This window comes from Oncorhynchus masou, chromosome 18 (genome assembly GCF_036934945.1).
Source record: "Oncorhynchus masou masou isolate Uvic2021 chromosome 18, UVic_Omas_1.1, whole genome shotgun sequence".
Lineage (NCBI taxonomy): Eukaryota > Metazoa > Chordata > Actinopteri > Salmoniformes > Salmonidae > Oncorhynchus > Oncorhynchus masou.
In genome coordinates this window covers 23,862,855-23,887,354 of record NC_088229.1, presented here as the reverse complement: position 1 = coordinate 23,887,354, position 24,500 = coordinate 23,862,855, and the positions used below count along the sequence as shown (strand labels likewise).

Genomic DNA, 24,500 nt, shown 5'->3' with positions numbered 1-24,500 from the left:
GTGTGGCACACACACTGTAGCCAGATGAGGTAGTTTGACACTGAAGGAGTGACTGCTGAGAGATTCTCTTTCAAATGCTCACTAGGCTCACATGCACACACACGTGTGCATAAAAATACGCACACACAAACACATACACACACACACGAAGGCACACGCACGCACATAAACACTCACTAATGTCTTTGCAGCAGAAATATTATTGTCATGAATAACGTTACATGGAACAATTTATACTTAATTGTACTTAAGAATTGCTGTAAGGGCTCAAATCCAACTGGCATCTCACAAGTAGCTACAAGGAGATTAACAGAAGCTGTGAATCAGCAGTTGGTCTTACTAAGCAAACCTTTCTTTCCAACACCGTTTCTGACCGCTGTGGCAACAGCCAAGATGGATCACGGAAATCACCGTGGCAGCAGCAGTAGAGAGGCTCTACAAGATCATTGGTGTAATGATGTCACAGTGGAGGCTGCTGAGGGGAGGACGGCTCATACTAATGGCTGGAATGGTGTCAATGGAATGGTATCAAACACATGTAAACCACGTCTTTGATGTGGTTGATACCACGCCATTGACTCCATTCCAGCCATTAGTATGAGCGTCCTCCCCTCAGCAGCCTTCACTGTAAAGTAGAAATAATAGTTGATGTGGTCATAACAACAACAGCAGAAGTCATTTTATAGATGCAGAAAAACCTACAGGACATTAAAGATGGAGGTAGTGCTGAAATTAAATGAGAAAACATTGCAAGCACACTATAGCTTTCTCATGGATTTATTTTCTTAGCTTACCCTTTCAGATCTTAATTTGGGTCATCTTGGAATTGGCACAATAAATGTATTTGTCTGTACTGCAGCATGTGTCTATGATGCTCTCTCTGTACTATTGGGACCTTTGCTGAGCCAGACAATTCAGAGTCCTCTGAGCTTTTTATAGTGTAGCAGAAAATGATCATCTTCCCATTAGTGAAGCTGCCTCCAAGAGGACAGCGATGAGCACTCCTAAATGAAATCAATAAGGCCTCAATTAGTAGGAACGAAAGAAAGAGGGATGGCCTTTAGCAATTTCACAACACAGGCCTGGAGAAACAAGAGCAAGTGTTATTTGTTTTTTGCTCCTGCCATACCTGTCAATTGTAGTTTCAATTGATTACATGTTTAATAGATGATTACTGTGCCTGGTTTGGCAACTAGCTCTCACAGTCTCACGTCAGAATCAGATGTTCATCCATGTTTCTCAAATGTTGAAGTTGTTGCAAATTGTGTTTAAGGTTCAGTTTAGGCCTTAACTCCAAAATCGTAGGATTAGGCATCAATACAGAATGGTTAAGGTAAGGGCTAAGGTTTGGAAGAGGCTTAGAATAAAACATTTAAAAATGACTTTCTATCGATGGATTTTATCTTGCAATCTTTGGAATCAGAGGCAGATGTTAAAACCCATCCGCCATCCCCGTCCACAACATCCTAGCAAAACCAAAACCTACTAAAAAGTGGCAGTGAGCACTGTTACCCCTAGTCGCCGATTTCCACGTCATCTCCCGATGTCCTCAGACATGGATAGACGTCAAATACTGACTCGTATCACGGGTGACCCGGCTGGAACTTGGAAATGATCCAATCATTTTAAAAGTCAATTCACTGACTCTGTCGCAACATTTGCCATGTACTAGAATGACTGAAATGGAACAGATATCTCTTACTCTGAAGATATTTTTGTTGGTTCAGAAGCAAAAGTACTGTATGCATTTTACAATGTTTGTTCTTTCTTATTAACTATCTCTTACTGGATGTCACAAATGGCACCTGAAATTACAGTGTAGTAAGTCGAAAGTTCTAAAGCAATGGCTCTAAACTTACCTGAAAGTGATCCTGTCACGTCCTGACCCTAGTTCCTTTTTTATGTCTCTATTTTGGTTTGGTCAGGGCGTGAGTTGGGGTGGGCATTCTATGTTTTGTTCTATGTTTTGTATTTCTGTGTTTGGCCTGGTATGGTTCCCAATCAGAGGCAGCTGTCTATCATTGTCTCTGATTGAGAACCATACTTGGGTAGCCTGTTCCCACCTGTGTTTGTGGGTAGTTGTTTTCTGTTTTGTGTATTGCACCTTGCAGAACTGTTCGTTTGTCGTGTTTTTGGTTCAAGTATTCGTATTTATTAAAAGTATTATGAATACTTACCTCGCTGCACCTTGGTCTTCTCCGTCTCCCGACAACAGCCGTTAAAGATCCAGTATCTTATGACACAGTGGCCTAAAATGCAGGGCTGACTCAGTGTCTCAGTATCAACACTGTATTGATTCGTGGCACATTTGTGACTTGTTTCAAAAAACTAGGCATATGTCACACGTCACTACTTCACAGCAGCAGCATTTGAACGTGAACATTTATTTAATATCAAAATGCATTTTTTGGCCAGAAATACCTTCTGGAACAGGAACTTTCATGTGCCTTAATAACAAACTTGTATTCCATCCATAAATATGAATAAAATTGTTAAATTACAAGCCTGGTTGGTTTAGCCACGGAAAAAGTCAGGAACCTTCACGCTAGCCATGATTGGCTGAGATAATGGATGGGCTGGACATGCCGGGAGATGAGTTTGGGTTGGTCTGTCATGTAGCATGCTTCTGTCTATAACATGAGCTGTTCACTATGTGTTGACAGGCCTTTCTACCATGCCGTTTTTGAAAGATATAATGTTAGCCATCAAGAACTACAAAAGTTTTGCTACTTTTCTCAACAACATTGATGCCCTGAATTTAGCAGGGCACTATCGACATAGAAAAAGTGATTGGCTACTTTCTGCACACGCCACGGTCAGTGTGAACCGGAGTGACTTGGCACAACGCTGACCAAACAAATTGTAGCTACAAACAAAACAGAGTTAAATGGTTCCAGTCTGCCGTGAAGTGTTTATCCATGTACACTACCATTCAAAAGTTTGGGGTCACTTAGCAATGTCCCTGTTTTTGAAAGAAAAGCACATTTTTTGTCCATTAAAATAACATCAAATTGATCCGAAATACAGTGTAGACATTGTTAATGTTGTAAATGACTATTGTTGCTGATCTTTAATGGAATATCTACATAGGCGTACAGAGGCCCATTATCAGCAACCATCACTCCTGTGTTCCAATGGCACGTTGTGTTAGCTAATCCAAGTTTATCATTTTAAAAGGCTAATTGATCATTAGAAAACCCTTTTGCATTTATGTTAGCACAGCTGAAAACTACTGTTCTGATTAAATAAGCAATAAAACTGTCCTTCTTTAGATTAGTTGAATATAACTTATACTTTTGTTGCTGCTGCTATTACTACTACTACTGCTACTGATACTACTACTACTACTGCCACTACTGCTACTACTACTACTACTGCTACTGCTACTACTACTGCTACTACTACTACTACTACTGCTACTGCTGCTGCTACTACTACTACTACTGCTACTACTACTACTACTACTACAATTACTACTGCTACTACTACTACTACTGCTACTACTACTTCTAATTCTTATACACAGTGATGATACTGAGAGACATGCATAGAGATAGTAGCAGTAATAGTTCTCAATAAACTGCCGAACAGTGAGACAAAAAAAAGAGCACAGGAGAGGAAAAAAACCTCATTGAACAACAATGCTGGAGAATTAAAAACAAAGATAAGCAGCTTGTTCAGGTATTTCATGGACTATACACATAAACAAGTTGATACCTACACACGTGCATGCACAGTGCACACACACACACATGCACAGATGTATGCCCCCATTAATCAAGGGAAGCACCAGCGGTTTCCCTCCCTTAATAATACTACTATGTCTGTGATGGCCTCCAGGATGTCGGCCAAGCAGTGTCTCAATTCTGCAGTTTGACAATCTCTCCCCAGTCTCTTAAAGGAATACCCAATAAGTGTTCATCAAGCCAACAGCTTGCAGGGGAAGGGAAGGGAGTGGGCAGACTGAACAGAGGGGAAACGGAGAGGGGTTGGATGGGAAGTGGTGGGGTTGAGGAGACGCCACTGGGCTGTGACTGCAGAATCCCTCTCTCTCTCATACAGCACTGAGCTGCCAAACGAAACGAGGTGCCTTCCAGCTGTGGTTGGCCCACTTTGAATCTGGCACGGTGAAAGGGAAGGGAACCCTTTCACCTAGAGTACTGTTATTTCACAATGTGGGGAGGGACAGCTAAAGCCACGTACAATGTCTGAGTAATGTCGAATCTTCTCTTGTTTAAAGACTGAGACATGAACAGATGCTGAATCAGCATAAGCTTTGTGTGGTGGAGAGAGAGAGAGAGAGAGAGAGAGAGAGAGAGAGAGAGAGAGAGAGAGAGAGAGAGTAGAACACGATCTAATTGGTAGTACACATGCCTGGCCTGAGCCATAGCAACAGAAAATCAATAACATTAAAGATATTATAGATTACCTAATAGGCCTACACATTCAATGTAAGTCCAGGGTTTCTATTCCGTTCCAAATAACGTCTGTTCTGAGCATACCCTCCCTTCTCGTCAATAATATTGCAGATTCACAAAGCAAACTTACAACACAATATTCAATAGCCGTTCTGGCGTCCACCTACATATGAATATCTATTCCCTGCGGTATCAATTTCCATTCAATAAATGTTAAACTGATCAATGTTAATGTTGATTAGGCTGCACACAGAGCCACCTGTGTTTCATCTGGTAAAATGGACAGAGGGGTGGGCAGAGGGCAGTATCTGTTCTCCCAGGAGGTGCTCTTCTCTTGGCTTTATTAGCCCTCGCTGGGCCCCTGTGGCTCCAGGCTGTCATCACACAAGGAAATGGCTGATTAATCAGGTGAGTGCTTGAGACGGGGAGAGGCAATCAGGGCAGTGTGTGCCTGCTGGAGAGGAGACTAGCCCACAAAAGCCCCATCCTATAGTAAATCATGTCTCCTATCTCTCTCTCTCTCTCTCTACAAGCACACACCCAGGCATGCGTGCGCACGCACGCACACACGCACGCACGCACACACACACACACACACACACACACACACACACACACACACACACACACACACACACACACACACACACACACACACACACACACACACACACACACACACACACACACACACACTGGCCTGCCCCGCATCTCCACGCCTATTCCCCTTCTTCACAACACCACAGTGTGGCTCCTCTCTGTGCCTCAGTGATCAACAGGGACATTATGTCAGAGCAGATGGTACTCTGGGGAAGCCCAGCCTCTCTGGGTTTATCATGCTGAAAGATAGTCTAATGGAGTCCAACACATTCATGGCTTGGTTTGACCACGCCTGTCTGTCGTACTGTAGAATATATTTTCTATTGGTAGCGTTGTAGAGCCACACCTCATATGGCCACCCCTCATAGCCAGGTATCTTCCTAGGTTTTGGCCTTTCTAGGGAGTTTTTCCTAGTCTGCATTGCTTGCTGTTTGGGGTTTTAGGCTGGGTTTCTATACAGCACTTTGAGATATCAGCTGATGTACGAAGGGGTATATAAATAAATTTGATTTGATTTAGAGCCATTCATCAATTAGGATCGATGATGATCTGTAGAATACATTAGAGTATCTTGTGGTGAAAACCATCTACTGTATATCCGGCTAATGCATTAGATCATGCATATTTCCAAGAAGGTAATATTTTTTAGTGACATTATGTAACCATGTAACATGCCAGGGATAACATATGGTTGCTTTTAAAAGGGAATAAAAATGTGCATTGACACAAGAAAACCCTGCTATCCCCACACTGATGTAGATGGTAGAAAACTGCTTAACTGATTAATACTGTATGTGAAGACAAACTGATCAGTCACTCTCTAGTAGATGAATTAATTAATTACGTTGATTGGTTAACAGTGGTTCGCCCCAGACTTGGTCAGAGCACTATGCCAGGTGACAGTGGGTACCCTGTGGCATTGGCAGTAACTATTGACATACTGTTACCAGTCAAAGACAGGCCACAGTCTGTGCCCACGGCGAAGCCTACAGCAGAGACGGGAGGCTAGAGGCAGCTTCCTATTGATTAAATTTCAATGTTGATTCACCACGTGCACAGGATACAACAGGTTAAAAACAGTACAGTGAAATTCTACCCTTGAGAGCTCTTTCCAACAATGCAGTGATAATAATAAGAATAAACATGTAGATAATAATAATATAGATAATAATTCAACATTTAATCAAATAAAAACACAACAACTACAATGTGAATTAATGAAACATTCAAATGTGTTTCTTTACAGGGATGATGATCTTTCTGAGGGAGGTTGGAGCGGAGGCACAGGCAGCACGTGACGATGTGTTTCAAGTGAACAGTCTCTGGTTAAAGAGGTCAGGACCAATCACAGCAATGAAAGTGACAGCTACCTCTTGATGTGGAAAAAAGCAAGGACTTCACTCAACAAATCCTGTCTCTCTCTTGCTCTTTCTGTATCCCACTCTCTCTTTCCTCTCTCTCTCTCTCTTCTCTAAGCAAACCCTTCTGGCGAGTTCATTCCAACAGATATCACCTTATCGAAGATTACAGCTCATGTGCAAATACAATTATCTTAATTTGCCTTCTAAGCTATGATACTCACAGCCAAATGTTGATAGGTGACCCTCGCGATCACAGTGAGAGTGTTGTCAATATCAGGGTGATCTAGAAGAGAAAAATAATACATTTTATGACCGTATGGATAGACTGAAAATCACAGTGAAATCACAGTGAAACAACGTAAAATACCGTCTACTTCAGCACTGGACAGCTCCATTTTAGCACTAGGTAAATAATCAGATGAACAATACACTATTTGAAGTAACTGAGTGCGTGACAAGCTAAATGGCAGGACATCCAGCGTGGCTATCTGTCTACTTCTGAATAAGGTTATTACACAATCACCAATCACCCTCACCATATTCTACTGTATAATTGAGATTCCCCAAAACTGGCCAACTGTTAATCACAAAGAAATTACCATGGCAATGTGTTAATAAAATAGTGTTACTTCATTAATGACAGTATAACTACACAGGTTTAATAGCAATTGAGGGTTACCTGAAAACATGTGTATATGACATATTGATCCCCTTCTTTGTTAATTATTTGGACTGCTGCATACACTCTGGCACAGTTAAGCAACCTAAATTAACTCTAAGAGGTTCTGACAGTTGTCTCACTCCCACATAGGACATGCTGATGTATGCTTGGAGGCCACAAAGAGGCGGACTAATGAGTGCTTGCTGTTGCTGGAAGCTACTCCTTCCTCTGATTACAGCTCTCTGAATTTATTTAATTAATGCCGATATGAGGAGGCCTGTGACTGGCTGAAGGTTAGGGCCCAGATAGGCCTGTTTTAGCTATATCTCCCACATCTCCTATACCACAGACCCAGTAACAACAGCCCAATACAACCCAACCTGGCCCAGAACAAAAGCTTGCACACCTAATGGAGGAGGGAACAGGGTCGATTTCATTAAGCACCAGACAGAAGAAAACGGACTGAAAGGGTCTACCTGGAGTTCTCCACTAAGAAACACTCCGTTTCGTTTTTCATTGCCTGCCCTAACGAACACGATCCAGGTTTACAACACACCCTGCAGAAAATATGCTTCAAGTTACTATGCACTACTCGATCACACATTCTGATGAGAGAAAAACTTTTCTGTCCACTGTATAATTAACTACATTAGTCATGCATAAATAATTTAGTTGGCTGATGACGTACTTACAGTAATACATGCATTGACGCAAGTATGCACGGAAGCAAGCATGCACAGTTACACTCATACAGGTGTGCGATCTTAATTTGAGCCAGTTTGCTACGGCAGGAAAATAATGTGGATTACATTTTCGTATGGGTTGATACATTTTCTGTAAGGGAAAATCAAGTCTGAAATGTCAAAATGGAAATTAAAAAGTTCAAAAGCCTTTTTAAACCTCAAATACGCTACACGTTTTACATTTTCTTAATGGCATTAAAGTTTTCTTGTAACAGGGTGATCAAATTAAGATCCTACATCTGTATGCACACACATTATTTCAGCTGCATGTACGTATGTTCAATGTTTATGTGGTGTTTGGATAGAGGTACAGTAAGTGATTGTTCCATTAATCTACATCTAGTTGAGACAACAGGGAGGTGTGAAGAATCCCACAAAGCCTCTGCAGCGCTCAGGCTTTTGGACCGTCCCGCTGACATTTAAAGGTCCAATGCAGCCATTTTTATCTCAATATCAAATTATTTCTGGGTAACAATTAAGTACCTTACTGTGATTGTTTTCAATTAAAATAGTCAAAAAGAAACATAAATACCTTCTTAGCAAAAACAATTTCTCAAGCAAGAATTTTGCTAGGACTGTTTGGGAGTGGTTGGAGTGGGGAGGGGAAAATTGAAAAGATACTGTTATTGGCAGAGAGGTTTGGAACTCTCTTTCCTATTGGTTTATTAAATCATTTAAAGGCCAAATCTCCCTCCAGCCAAAACAGTCTGAAATGTCATTCTGTCTTTTGGAACAGCTCTTACACTAAAAGGGCATTATCATTTTTTTTATTATTTTTTTTTACAATTGCACAGTATTATTCCAACCTCATACTGTGGAAATATATATAAAAGATAGGAAATCAAGTTTTTGACTGCACTGGGTCTTTAACTAATGGGTTCTCCAATACCCCTCAAGAGTCATGTACAGGGTTGTACAGGAATATATATTTGGCATTGAATGTAAATCTGAATGGGCATGTTTTCCAGGCCTGGGTTTAATTATAAACACAATAATCCGTACCCCAGAGCTATTCACACAGACACACATTTCTTACGACTTGTGGGAACTGTCAATGCTATTTCCATGGACACTTGGAATGATTGATTAATTCCTAAGAAGCACAAGCAGCCCTGTCATACACACTTTGTTTATGTGGGTTCCATGCATTGTAAAAGGAAAAAAGGTTATGAATTATGTGTAAACCATCTGAATGCAGTATAAGAGATATACTGTGTATTATGAACTGGGTGGTTCGAGCCCTGAAAATGTATTTTTACTGTTCTAATTACATTGGTATCCAGTTTATAATAGCAATAAGGTACCTCGCGGGTTTGTGATATATGGCCAATATACCACAGCTAAGGGTTGTGTCATGCATAAGAACAGCCCTTAGCCATGGCATATTGGCTATATACCACACCTCCTCGGGCATTATTGCTTAATTTTAGGCCTACATCTGGACTCCTGGACATGGGAGGAGATTTTGGACGGTAAGGGACCCTGGGCACAGGCTGGGAAATATCGCCGCCCCAGGGAAGGGCTGGAGGCAGCTAAAGCCGAGCGGTGGCGATATGAGGAGTTAGCACGGCAGCACAACAGGGAGAGAGAGAGGCAGAGAGAGGTAGCCCCAAACATTAATTGGGGGGCACACGGGGAGTATGGCTAAGTCAGGTAGGAGAACTGAGCCAACTCCTGTGCTTACCGTGGCAAGAGGTTGAATGGGCAGGCACCGTGTTATGCTGTGAGGCGCGATCTCCCCAGTGCGCAGGCATAGCCCGGTGCGCTACATCGCAGCTTCTCGTATCGGCCGGGCTAGAGTGGGCATCGAGCCAGGAGTAATAAAGCCGGCTCAGCGCATCTGGTCTCCAGTGCGTCTCCTCGGCCCGGGTTATATGGCACCAGCCCTATGCACGGTGACCCCGGTTCACCAGCACAGACCAGTGCGGTCTGTTCCACCCCGCCGCACTTGCCGGGTTACAGGGAGTATCCAGCCAGGACAGGTTGTGCACGCTCGGTGCTTGAAACCCCCAGTGTGCCTCCACAATTCGGTCCATCCGGTGCCTCCTCCACGCACCAGGCCTCCTGTGGCAGCCCCACGCACCAGGCTGTCACTCCGTCTCCTCCCTCCAGGTGCTCCCGCCTGTCCAGCGCTTCCAGAGTCTCCCTCCTGTCCAGCGCTTCCAGAGCCTCCCTCCTGTCCGGAGCTGCCAGAGTCGCCCGTCAGTCAGGAGCTGCCAGAGCCGCCCATCAGTCAGGCGCTGCCGGAGCCACACTTCACGCTGGCGCTGCCAGAGCCTCCCGCCTGTCCGGCGCTGCCGGAGTCTCCCGTCTATTTGGGGCCCGCTGCAAGGGTCCCCAGTCCAAGGTCGGTGGCGAGGGTCGCCACTCCAAAGTAGCCACTTAAGTGGGCCAAGGCTATGGTGGAGTGGGGTCCACGTCCCGCGCCAGAGCCACCACTGCGGACAGATGCCCACCCAGACCATCCCCTATGGGTTTAGGTTTGGTGGCCGGAGTCCGCACCTTTGGGGGGGGTACTGTCACGCCCTGACCGTAGATTGCTTTGTATGTTTCTGTTTTTAGTTTGGTCATTGTGTTTCCATCTCGTTATTCCTCATGGTATTTTGTTTAGTGTTCAGTTTTGATTAAATTTACAACATGAACACTTACCACGCTGCACCTTGATCCTCTCCTTCTTCCACCTACGAAAACCGTTAATACATTAGTACATCCATAGCCCAGGCCCTTTGTAAGGTTTCTCAACGGTTGCAGCTGTACATTTTCAGCCACCAAATTGTTATTTATCCATTATTTTACCAGGTAAGATCACTGAGAACATATTCTCATTTGCAGCAACGACCTCGGGAACAGTTACAGGGGAGAGGAGGGGGATGAATGAGCCAATTGTAACCTGGGGATTTTTAGTTAACCGGGAAGGTTTGATGGCTAGATTGGGAATTTAGCCAGGACACTGGGCTTAACACCCCTACTCTTACGATTAAGTGCCATGAGATCTTTAATGACCGCAGTGAGTCAAGACACCAATCCGAAAGACAGCACCCTACACAGAGCAGTGTCCCCAATCACTGGCCTGGGGATATTTTTTAGACCAGAGGAAAGAGTGCCTCCTACTGGCCCTCCAACACCTCTTCCAGCAGCATCTGCTCTCCCATCCAGGGACTGACCAGGACCAACCCTGCTTAGCTTCAGAAGCAAGCCAGCAGTGGTATGCAGGGTGGTATGCTGCTGGTGAAAAGAGCTGTCTGAATGAACAGTTAATTAGCCAAATTAGCATTTTACAGACCTTGGAGAGTCTATTTTCCTCCACTATTTCACTAAACATTTCATTCCATGATTTGTAGGCTTGAATAGCCGTAAGTGTATCATAAAGACATCCACAGGGACATATTATCCCGTCTTATTTTGTGCAATTTGTGTTGAATATTTGCGTAGTCATCACTCCAGTGTCTCTCTCTACCTGTCACTGCAGCAAGAGAGCAAACAGCTTGTGTTTGTTTCCGCTAGTTAGGAAAGCATCAAGAACAAGATAGTATGAAGTCGCAAACTCTAGCCTAATACACCCAAATCAACAAACTTTTCTAAATATGATGTCACAAATGTATGAGAGAAATGAATGCCTTCATGAGGAGTAATTTTATGGTGGTGAGGAACAGCAGCCAGGGTCAGTCTGTGGTGTGCTGCAGGTGACAGAGAGTTTATGGGCCGTAGACTCCAGGTTCCAGTACAGTGAGTTATGACTGAGCCAGTGTCCTCCTTCTGCTACAGGCCCATGGTGGTGCCCCAGCCCCCTGTGAAACTGCCCTAGTTATTTCTGGCTAGCTAGAGGTGCTGAGTGACAGCAAATTGAAAAAATAATGCATACCAGTAGCTTAAAGATCAGCACAGACCAGATTCAGACCTCCGTTGGCTAAAGGGTAGGGCTGGGAATTGCCAGGGACCTGATGATGCAATATTATCAAGGTTGGATCCGATACGATATGGATCGCGATTCTCACAATTCTATATTTATTGCTATTCAATACTGCAATTTTATTGTGATTCGATGTTCCAAACATATTGCTCACCTATGTCCACTGCAGAGGGACAAGAGAGAGCAATAAGAAAACGAGTTTTGATCAGTCAAACAAGCTATATGATAAAAAACTGGTGTTTCGGTGCAGGTACAGCCGACTAGCACTAGCTAACGCTACCTACAGTAGCAAATAATATATACTTCAGTGTATATAAACATTAGGTACACCTTCAATTCCACAGGGATGCTGGCCCATTTTGACTCCAATGCTTTCTACAGTTGTGTCAATTTGGCTGGATGTCCTTTGGTTGGTGGACCATTCTTGATACACACGGGAAACTGTTGAGCGTGAAAAACCCAGCAGCGTTGCAGTTCTTAACACACTCAAACCGGTGCACGTGGCACCTACTACTATACCCCGATCAAAGGCACTTCAATCCTTTTAAATGCCCGTTCACCCTCAGAATAGCACACATACACAATCCATGTCTCAATAGTTTCAATGCTTAAAAATCCTTCTTTAACCAGTCTCCTCCCCATCATCTACACTGATTGAAGTGGATTTCACAGCTGAAATCAATAAGGGATCATAGCTTTCACCTGGTCAGTGTGTCATGCAAACATCAGGTATTCCTAATGTTTTGTACATATAGGCCTATATATATTTATTTTATTTTTTATTATAAATCAATACTTAGAGTCAAATATCAATATAATATCATCCGAGAATAATATTGCAATATGGTAACTGTATGGATTTGTCCCCCATCACTACTAAAGGGCCACATTCATTATTTCACAAAAAAGATGGGCTACAGTAGAGCAAAGTAAAGAGGGGAGATGATTGATGTGTTCTCTCTCTCGCGCACACACACACACACACACACACACACACACACACACACACACACACACACACACACACACACACACACAACTATTCCGCCCACACAGAGCCAAAATCACAATATTACCCAATAGCCAATATGGCCAATATTACCACAAGTGCCTTCAGCTAGAATCACCTTGATGACATTACGTTAGTTGTTGGTCCACAACAGATCTTGGCAAAAACCAATCCTAATGTGGCAGATCTTTGAGACAATCTCTTTAAAGCGGAATTGTTCCATCATTCTCAGCCACTGAGTATAATTGTATCTTTCTCTATGTTATGCGATTTTTATGAATAATGACTAAATGAAGTATACATTTAAAGTAGAATTATAACTAACAGAATTATATCCTGTCTGATGAAGAATATGTTTGTACATAGGCAAAGAGGAAGCGTTAACAGACAACTTGTGACCACAGTGAAACTAACAACAGGAAAGATGTCTGCTCCCCAACCAGGGAGGGTTATGACGCTATGTGTGATATATAAACTAATGTACATGTGATTATGATCAGAGCTCTTGAGAATGAACACTATTGGCTAATCTCGGTAGCTGGTCTCTGTCCATGTTATGCAAATAAGAACCTTTCAAATTCTTAGACACAGACAGAGTGTTTTAGTTGAATTGGTTAATGAACGCATAGTTACTAAATTCATCTAACACTCTCCTATTTGTAGCCTCGGGGAAGACAACAACTCAGAGAAAAGCAAGCAAGGATCAGCTTGAGACTAATTGGTTATTGGTAACAAGAACAAGTTCACTTTGCTTGGTTGCTGGATACCAATCCTCCAGAGGGTTTAACAACCATTTAGAGGTCGACTCCCAGAGCCCAAGGCAGAGCGAAGGAAGGATTTAGTCTTAATGAACTGTCAACATAGGAGTAATACTTCTCTTTGATCTTTTGATTCAGACAACATAGTTTTTCAATGTGGAAAATAATAAATGGTCAATACTAAGCCAGTTAAGCCAGGAAACTGAATGAATCATATGTGTCACCATGTACAATTCCATCGGCAAACAAGATTGCCATTTATTTTTTATTAAAGCGTTATAAGGGAAATAAAGTGCCATAGCATTCTAATTTATTTGCTGTATGGTGACAGTGGTATTGTGATTACTATATTGAACAAAAATATCAACACAACATGTATTTGGTGGTTTATCAGATGGTCCCATCTTTCATGAAATTAAATACAAGATCCCATAAATGTTCCACATGCACTAAAAGCTTATTTCTCTAAGATTTTGTGCACAAATTTGTTTACATCCCTATTAGTGAGCATTTCTCCTTTGCCAAGATAATCCATCCACCTGACAAGTGTGGCATTACACAGGTGCACCTTGTGCTGGGAACAATAAAAGGCCACTCTAAGATGTGCAGTTTTGTAACACAACACAATGCCACAGATGTCTCAAGTTTTGAGGGAGCATGCAATTGGCATGCTGACTGCAGGAATGTCCACCAGAGCTGAATTTAATTTTCATTTCTCTACCATAAGCTGCCTCCAACGTCATTTTAGAAACTTTGGCAGTACGTCCAACAGGCCTCACAACTGCAGACCACATGTAACCACGCCAGCCCAGAACCTCCAAGTCCGGCTTCTTTACCTGTGGGATCGTCTGAGACCAGCCACCCAGAAAGCTGATGAAACTGCGGAGTATTTCTGTCTGTAATAAAGGCTTTTTTGGGGGGAAATACTCATTCTAATTGTCTGGGCCTGGGTCCCAAGTGGGTGGGCCTATACCTTCCTAGGTCCCTGCCCAGTCATCTGAAATCCATAGATTAGGGTACAATTCATTTTAATTGACTGATTTGCTTTATTAACTGTAACACTGTAAATCATTGAAATTGTTGCATGTTGCGTTTATATTTTTGTTCAGTATACATGGATCTGTAATACGTCATACAGAACATCACTGAATCAGCAAGATCCTTCCAATGCTACATCATGTTATGTTTCCCTGTGTTGGAGAAGGGGAAGGGGAACATACAAGCACCACAGCTGAAAATGTCATTCACCATCAAAGTATAGGTAGCCTTTTTATTATTTTTAAAGGTTACTGTGCAGCAGCTGAGACAGCCCCTTGAATCACTAACCCCTCAGGATCCCCCGTGCTCTTCCTAACTAGTCCTCTCACACACACACACACACACACACACACACACACACACACACACACACACAGAGAGACATGTGGCTCTCCATGACTCTACAGTTTCCACACAAACCAGGAGGGTGAATTCATATGGGGCAGTGACGGATTACAGGAGACTTTTAGGGCTCTCAGCTGCCCTCGAGCTCTCTGGAGCATAGCTAGTGTATGAACACGGGGAGATGTGTGTGTACAGTATGTATGAGAGAGAGAGTGTGTGTGTAGTGGAGCTTTGCACACTGGAGAGATCTGGCCCAAATGTAATCCCTCTATTGTGAGGTGGAGAGTGTTGGAGAAGAAAGGGCTGAGGCTGTCTGCTCAAATCCTACTTGCACTACTGCAATGCAGGGGTTTAACATGGAGATATGAACACATTACTACAACATGCCTACACACATATACACTAGATAATAGATACACACCTATACTAACTCGTATGAACTGGAAGCCTTGCAGGGTCTCTGCACTGTGCTTCAATGTTTCACACAGCAATTCCTATATCAGGTTCATGCTTTACATAAATATTCAATACGGTCTCATTGTCCCTCCCTACATATTAAAGAAAATACATTTGGGCCACGCTAAGTTCATTCACATCAGAGGTAAGTGTTTGTCCAGGTTTATATCCTCTATAAGACCACAGCATCATACCTCGATGTGCAGGCGCAGGCCACTTTTATAGAGCAGTCTTCTCCGGATAAATTGTTAGCGAGAAGGCAGATAGGCCAGGGAATTGAATTGAAGCTTGTTCAAAAACACTTGTAATAAACCGATCATCACAGTTCACTTCTTTGAACAAAATGCAGTTTTTCACCAAGCAGCAGGCCATAAATCCTTGGTGGATGGAGGGTAGCCTTTTAGACCTTCCTCTAGTCTAGCTATCTGGCTGCTTCCCTGGGAGACAAATCTGTGTTTATGTACAGAAATAAGGCCATCCATCACCCAGTGCCACAGAAACAAACGGTCAGCTGCAGACTGGGATAAATGAGCACGCAGTTTAAGATGAATTACTTCACTCTGTGGTGGCTGCCAACTAATGTACCAGAACACCCCAAATATGCACTAAATAGAAAAACAAGAAAATGAGGATGATAAATGTTGTTGTTTTGCATAATGATTCATAGATCACTGTAGTTCATCTGCTTTCTTTTAAGCTGCAGCATATGTCTATAACAAGAGGAACTGACACCCTCCAGACTCCAATGTCATCAAGCGTCAGAGGCAACCTAAGCATAGAAAGTAACAACAACTCACCAGGGGACTTATAAAGTCTCTTAAATTTCAAGTAAGTTTTAGTCATATTGTACTATGTGAGCAGCTATATAACCCTGCCAGCAATATTACCCCCATTACAAGTACCAAGTCCTTCTATAGTCAGAGGCTGATGGGATGAAACCCACCTTCAAGTTTTATTAGTCGTATGTACAGGACCGTCCAACGAAATGCTTACTTCTAGAGACTCTTGGTCTGTATCCTGGCATTACCCACAAAGGGGTGTTTCTATTTCTGCCTGAACCTATTGCTGAGTGGTCAATAGCTGTTAGTGTAGGTCATGAGACAGACAAGCTGTCTGCGGTGAACAGACTGGTCCCGTGAGCAGACAATCACCTTCACACTCTCTGTGAACAAAACCAAGTGGTTTACTTGGTCACGCAACCTAAAGGGTCACGCAACCTAAAGTGGGATCAGATGATTTTGCCATGACATGTAAAACTGACTAATTTAGTCTCTTTCAGATTGACTACAGTCCTCAGACAAAAGACACCAGGCAACTTACTTAGAATCTGACTTGACGCATCTCCTTGAATTCCAAAAAAAGGTTTGAGACAATGAATACGCAACTTGGAGGATGACTGCCACCAGTGAGTCAACAGGGTTGTTTGTACTTATGTTTGTATCAGCCCACAGTAATGGGGTCTCATTTGGAGCCAGTTGAGGCTCCTCAGGGGAGGAAGGGGAGGACCATCCTCCTCAGTGAATTCCATAAAAATAAAAATAGTGAAACATGAAAAATACTCACGTGACCAAATAATTGACTAAAACACATTGTTTTGCAACAAAGGTCTACAGTAGCCTCAACAACACTCTGTAGGAGGCTCATGGTTCTCACCCCCTTCCATACACTGTAATTATGACACCTTCCGGAGGATGTCCTGCAACCTATCAGAGCTCTAGCAGCATTAAATGAAATGTTGTCCACCCAATCAAAGGATCAAAGAATTAATCTAGTACTGAAAGAATAAACTACAGCTAGATTGCACTACAGTGCATAAAATGTGGTGAGTAGTTGATTCAAAGAGAGAAAGACAAAAGTTGAACAGTTTTGAACAAATTAATTTCTTCAAAAATGAAGGAGAAGCAAGAGAGAGAGATAGCTATATTTCATTGTATTTTTAAATTTTTAATTTCACTTTCACTTACTTAACTAGCGAATGCAGCTAGCTAATTTAGCCCACTAAAACACCTGACTCAAACAGAGAGGGATCATGCTGTTTGTATGTGGCTGCTATGAAAGTGAACTGTGTTCCCATGTGATCAGGGGTGTGGTCATTCTGCTGATTCTGTTGAAAATAGTTTTAAAGAATAAAGAATAAAGAATGATCAGCATCCCTCATCTAAAACGGCACAGACTGCCAATGTTTGGAGCCTATTAGGCTGCGTTTAGACAGGCAGCCCAATTCTGATATTTTTTCCACTAATTGGTCTTTTGACCAATCACATCAGATCTTTTCACATCAGATATTTTTCAGAGCTGATCTGATCTATGCTGACATCTGAGTGTCCTTATGTGGGCGCAAAATACTGCAAAAACATCTGTCTCCTAATATTACAAGAACAGTCTTTGACTCTTGGACAAATTACTTTTCTAAGGCTGTGTTTACACAGGCAGCCCAATTCGGACCTTGTTTCACTAATTGGCCTTTTGATTAATCAGATCAGCTCTGAAAAATATCTGATGTGATTTGTCAAAAGACTAATTAATGGAAAAAAATATCAGAATTGGGTTGCCTCTGTAAACGCAGCCTTATCAAGTGAGAGATCGCAATAAGAGCAGCCCTGAAAAAGATCTGATGTGATTGATCAAAAGACCAATTAGTGGAAAAAAGATCAGAATTGGTTATAATAAAGCACTTATTATGAAGAGTCAGTGCAAAGAGAAGGCATTGTATTTTCTAAAAGGTACCTTTGAAAACAGCTAACTGCCATTTCGCAGGACTCATCGGTGTCTTCTATGGTGTCTGCTTTTGGCTTCTGAACTCGCCTAGGCAAACCGAACAAGATTGCTCGCATACTCCCTTAAAAGACCATCGCTTGAAAACGAGAAAAAGCGGCAATAGTACAGTTTGTCCATCTTGAGACACCATAGCTAATATATACTTCCTCAAAATAGTTTGAATTAATTTAAGATAACTCAAGAAATCTGTCATTCATTTTGATGGTTTTGCCGCAGAGATCTTAGTCGGCCAATTTTACATCGAACTAAGATGTTTGGTGCAGTATTTCTCAAGTGACAAAATGTGCATGAAAATGAGTATTCAATCGTTGAATGATTTCGGCTCCGAACTTCAGTTTACCTTTGTGTGCACGAACAGCCAAACAAATCCTTGCCAAAAACTAACAAAACGTCACAACATTTTGTACAAACTGTTCCGAACTGTTTCGGATGCTAAGCATGCACACGCCTTAAGGCTCAGTGTCTCCTGCTGTGATGCGACTGCTTTGACCTGAGAGCCTAGTGATAATTAACTGCGAGATCAACTGTAAAGTAGAAGGGAGTCGTTTTCAATTTATCTTTCATTACAAACCAAATGAATGACTGACCTTCCAAGCATACCAGCACAGGAAACACTGGAGGAAAGACAAGGACAAGTACTTTAACACACATGTATTATTAAAATGAGAACAGTCATTGTTATCTTTCAAGGGCCTCTCCTGCCATACATTTTTTTCTCTCAGTTTTGTCATTTTCAAAACTGTATCTTTGCGTGTTGTAGTGTTTAGAATCCAAACAGCATCAGTTGTCACTTTATCTTTATTGTAATGTCCATGAACAGTTTAAACTGTATCAAGGGTATTCAGGACTTCTTAATGTCTATGCATGGGATATAACATAGTATATTAATTGCACCTATAGAATAGAGGTGATAACAGTGGCTGGTGATAAGGCCTTCAAAAATGATCCACACCCATTGACTTTTTCCACATTTTGTTGTGTTACAAAATGTGATTAAAATGGATTTAATTGTCTTTTTTTGTCAACTGTCACGAGTTCCGTCGAAGTCGGCTCCTCTCCTAGTTCGGGCGGCGTTCGGCGATCAACGTCACCGGCTTTCTAGCCATCGCCGCTCCATTTTTCATATATCCATTAGTCTTGTCTTGTTTCCATACACACCTGGTTTTCATTTCCCCAATCAATCTACTTGTATTTAACCCTCTGTTTCCCATCATGTTTTGTGTGTAATTGTTTCATGTTATGTGATGTTAGTTTACGCGCTTTACTTTTATGTTCTGTTTTTTGAGCGCGTTAGATTTATGTAGTGCTCTCGTTTTTGGAACTATAATAAAAGTGCGCCTGTTCATTATACTCTGCTCACCTGCACCTGACATCGCCTCCAATAGACCATTGACATCAACGGTCTACACAAAATAATCTGTAATGTCAAAGTAGAAGAAAAATTATAACAGTTGCAAACAATGTATGAAAAATAAAACACTAATATATCTTGATTAGATAGGTATTCAAGTCCCTGAGCCAATACATGTTAGAATCACCTTTGGCAGCGATTACATCTGAGTCTCTAAGAGCTTTTCACACCTGGATTGTGCAATATTTGCACATTGTTCTTTTCAAAATGATTCAAGCTCCGTCAAATTGGTTGATCACTGCTAGACAACCATTTTCAGGTCTTGCCATAGATTTTCAAGCAGATTTAAGTCAAAACTTTAACCTGACTACTCAGAAACATTCACTGTCTTCTTGTTAAGGAATAGTATAGATTTGGCCTTGTGTTTTAGGTTATTGTCCTGCTGAAAGGTGAATTAATCTGAACCAGGTTTTCCTCTAGGATTTTGCCTATGTTAAGCTCCAATTTATATTTTTTAACCGGAAAAACTTAACGATTACAAACATTCCCAGAACATGATGCAGCCACCACCATGCTTGGAAATATGGAGAGTTGTACTTAGTAATGTGTTGCATTGGATTATCCCCAAACATAACACTTTGTATTCAGGACAAAAAGTTACTTGCTTTGCCAAGCTTTTTTTCAGTATTATTTTTGTACCTTGTTGCAAACAGGATGCATGTTTTGGAATATTTTTATTCTGTGCAGGTTTCCTTCTTTTCACTCTGTCAATTAGATTAGTATTGTGGAGTAACTACAATGTTGTTGATCCATCCTCAGTTTTCTCCTATCGCAGTCATTAAACTCGAACTGTTTTAAAGTTACCATTGACCTCATGGTGAAATCCCTGAGCGGTTTCCTTCCTCACCGGCAGCCAATTTAGGAAGGACTCCTGTATTTTTGCAGTGACTGGATGTATTGATACACCATTTAAAGTATAATTAATAACTTCACCATGCTCAAAGGGATATTCAATGTCTGCCCCTTGGAAAACAAAACATCGCTGGTCTTTGTGGTTGAATCAGTTTGAAATTCACTGCTCACCTGAGGGACCTTACAGATAATTGTATGTATGGGGTAGAGAGATGAGTGTAAATCAAAAATCATGATAAACACTATTATTGCACACAGAGTGAATCCATGCAACATATTATGTGAGTTGTTAACCACATTTTTACATATCTGAATTCCTCCATCTTTATGCACCTTCGCCATTGGTTTGAGATCTGGTGACTGCGACACACACACACACACACACACACACACACACACACACACACACACACACACACACACACACACACACACACACACACACACACACACACACTTTAAACCCCCCATGCTCCTTTGAGACCCCTCTTTCAGTCACTGAGATCTCTTCCTCTGTCCATGATAGCCGAAATAATGGGCAACTGGGGTATTTTTATACATGACCCTAAGCATGATGGGATGTTAATTGCTTAATTAACTCAGGAACCACACCTGTGTGGAAGCACCTGCTTTCAATATATAGTTTGTATCCCTTATTTACTTGTGTTTCCTTTATTTTGTCAGTTACCTGTATCTCAGGAGAGAGGAGTGCACCATTCAGCCAACCAGTGGAGGCTGCTGAGGGGAGGACGGCTCATAATAATGTCTGGAATGGAGCAACTGTATTTGATACCATTCCACCTTTTCCACTCCAGCCTTTACCATGAGCTCATCCTCCCCAATTAAGGTGCCAACAACCTCCTGTGCAGCCAACGTTTCTCAGCTCCCTTTTCCGATCAAAAACACCATGTCAACATGTTACTAGGGCTAAACATGAACCACAGTGATCTATTCAGAATGATGAGAGAGCCATTAAACATCACAGAATATGAGCAAATAACTATCCTCTGCTTTGACAATACAGGAAAACCCATACATACAACTGGCAGTATGTTATCAATTACACAGGAGGAAAAGCTATTGTGAAAAGCTAGAAAAAATACAGAACCCAAGGCTATGCTGTGATAAATCTGTGTACAGCCCACCATCTGCTACCTGTCAAAGCTAACGGTCACTGTATGCACAGCAGCACTGGGGAAACATTGATCACTGATACACTGTTTAAATCAGAATGCAGAGAGGAGCACAAGTACCTCAAAAAATACTTGTGTCGGAAAAGCAAGTCTATCTTGACAGGAAGTCAAAATGAGTACTATGCAATTCAGTTGATTCAGACTTGTTTGTTTGGAGGTGTAAATATCCATATGAGCATGGGTGACAAGTCCAGGTTGCAGGTATTAGGATAGGTTATTTAGCACCACACAGCTGCAGTGACATTAACCTCCTGAGACTTCAAGGCATAGGATAGGTTTGCACATACTGAATCCCAGAGCAGCGTAGTATATACTTTGTGTTTATATATGAGGTTTGTAAAAATATCTCCATCCTTCTTTGCCTTAACTCATGTAGAAATATGGTCAACTAGCCACCCACAGGAAACATTTGTCTTGGCGGTGAATCAAAACCCACCTGCCACAAAACTCATAAAATATTCAGACTTAATAGGCAAAGCTAAGTTTCTCTGGTCTACAAATCCTGTATCTATCATGTAGGGTTACTGAGTTATTATCCTGAGTTTAGCCCCAAGCCTCCTCTGTCCATTTTGGGGAGGGAAGAACCAGATTGTCCTGCTTTCAGGCTTAAAGGTCCCAAAGTGAAAATCATGTTTTCCATAAAATTGGATGATATTTGGATGAAACCTGTTCATAGTAGGTTGACCCAAGTATGAAAAATGACAGTAGCTGGTACATTGACAAAATTGATCATAAAGTTACTGGTCCTCTCTCCCTATGTCAAATGCTTGGATTCAGAAGGCAGGCATTACTTCTGGCATTTTGCAACGTCACATAATGCCGGACATTTTATACACCAATGGTAGCATCTTATAATCTTAACTCATTTACATTTCTAACGCCTTAAAAACTGTCATCACATGTACGCATCATATGGCTTGTTTTACAAACCGTAAGATAGCTCAAGCAGAACGTGGCAGAACTGTACTGGTAACTAACCCCTCTGTGTTGTGACTTTTAGCTAGCAAGCTACTTAACAGCATGCTGGAAAAAGCACACTGTGTTGTGACTGGATGCCATAGTGTTAATTTAATGTTACACTATTTACCAAAGAATGGAGACATCTGACAGCAATGGCTACTCTTCATTTCGTGTGGAAAGGATGCAATGAAAACGATCATGTCACGAGTATGCAGTGCACATTTCAAGCTAAGGTGCTTTATCAATTGGGGAGAACATTGGACGGGTCTTGCCAGGAAGCTAATCCTGAAGACGGATACAGTGCCATCCTTAACAGTAAATCTAGCAGGTGTAAGTATCAGGGTTTGATGAGTCTGACACGGTGGCTGTAACTGTGGCTGCTTTTACGTGTGAATGGGTTTTTTTCTGTAACACACCTGATAGTCACTACATGGTTTTGGTTCTTCCATCCCCCCTGTATTGAGTCTGATAACTTCCAGCACACAGCTGACAGGAAGGAATGATGTCCACAAAAAGAGTTGCGATGTGTATAGTATTTGTAATTTACCCCTGAAAATTATATTTTGCCATTCCATTGTGTAGGTTGTTGTCTTACAGTTGATGTAGCTTGTGTCATTGGGGCTAATCATCATGATTGAGGGGAGGTATTTTTTCACTTTCCGTCTCCTTTTGTCTTTCTACTATCATCAAGCTGTAATGGTAGACATTAGAAAATGTAACATCTACTCTGTCTGTACAGCTTCCCAGGCAACCACTGCAGCAGGAATGCTGTGACACAAAATCAGCTTCCCAGGCAACCACTGCAGCAGGAATGCTGTGACACAAAATCAGCTTCCCAGGCAACTACTGCAGCAGGAATGCTGTGACACAAAATCAGCTTCCCAGGCAACCACTGCAGCAGGAATGCTGTGACACAAAATCAGCTTCCCAGGCAACCACTGCAGCAGGAATGCTGTGACACAAAATCAGCTTCCCAGGCAACCACTGCAGCAGGAATGCTGTGACACAAAATCAGCTTCCCAGGCAACCACTGCAGCAGGAATGCTGTGACACAAAATCAGCTTTCCAAAAGCAAAGAAGGGGGGATATGCTGTAAAGTTATTCATTTCAACTCAATTGAGCATTTCAGGAACACACATTCCAAATAGAAACAATGAAAAGCTTCACCAAAAAGTATATGACCAAATATTGCATATTTCAATTGAGTACTTCAAAAAGTACCACAAAACACATTGTAGAATGAGTAGATCACTTGATAAACTAATTGATAGCATCATAACTCAGAACAGTAAATACAATTAAATTAAATTCACCACAAATTTAACAAAAATGTCCCTTTTCAAAAACATTACAGGCTACACTCTTAGAAAAAGGGTTCCAAAAGGGTTCTTCAGCTGTACCCATAGAGAACCCTTTTTTCCAGGTTCCAGGTAGAAAGGGTTCTATATGGAACTCAAAAGGGATCTACCTGGAACCAAAAAAGGTTCTACCGTGAACCAAAAAGGGTTCTTCAAAGGGTACTCCGATGGAGACAGCCCAAAGAACTCTTTAGGTTCAAGATAGCACCTTCTGTTCTAAGAGTGTACGTACCGGCTCCTGGATCTCCTCTTCAATGTGGTCACCCTTGATCCAGCACCATATGTGGGGAAGCTGTGTGAGCAGCTGTCCATCCAAGGACCCCTGTCTGCCTAGTGTGAGAGGCCTGAAAAGGAGGAGGCCATAGCTGGATTTGTCTCCCATTTCAATCTTGGGGGTGACTGTAGCCAGGCGGGTTTGAAGCCTGCTTGATTGAAGCGGGGTACATGGGTCCCCCTCCTCTCCCGCTCCCATCCCCATCAATCTCTGTAGTTGGTTGCATTTCCTAACGCTTAAGTAATTAACTTTTATGTGATATGATGTCACATTGTTACTTTGTATAGTTTTTTTTGGAGATCAGTGTTAGAAATCGAAAGAATCAATGGGGTCCTGCACACTGTAGGGTGGCCAGGTGCCTATATCAGGCTTATG

The 24,500-nt window shown here is 42.0% G+C and overlaps 1 protein-coding gene across 4 annotated transcripts in view; it reads right to left on the bottom strand.

Moving 5' to 3' along the window:
* The window catches only part of LOC135504266 (synaptotagmin-2-like), a 106,887-nt gene that overhangs the window by 48,583 nt on the left and 33,804 nt on the right, over nucleotides 1–24,500 (bottom strand). For 3 of the 4 annotated variants that reach the window (XM_064922661.1, XM_064922664.1, XM_064922662.1), the window contains exon 3: nucleotides 6,601–6,662. The exons of the other annotated variant lie outside the window; for it this stretch is intronic. The gene's annotated coding sequence lies outside the window, so the exon portion shown is untranslated. The remainder of the gene's footprint in view (nucleotides 1–6,600; nucleotides 6,663–24,500) is intronic. 4 annotated transcript variants of the gene reach the window in all.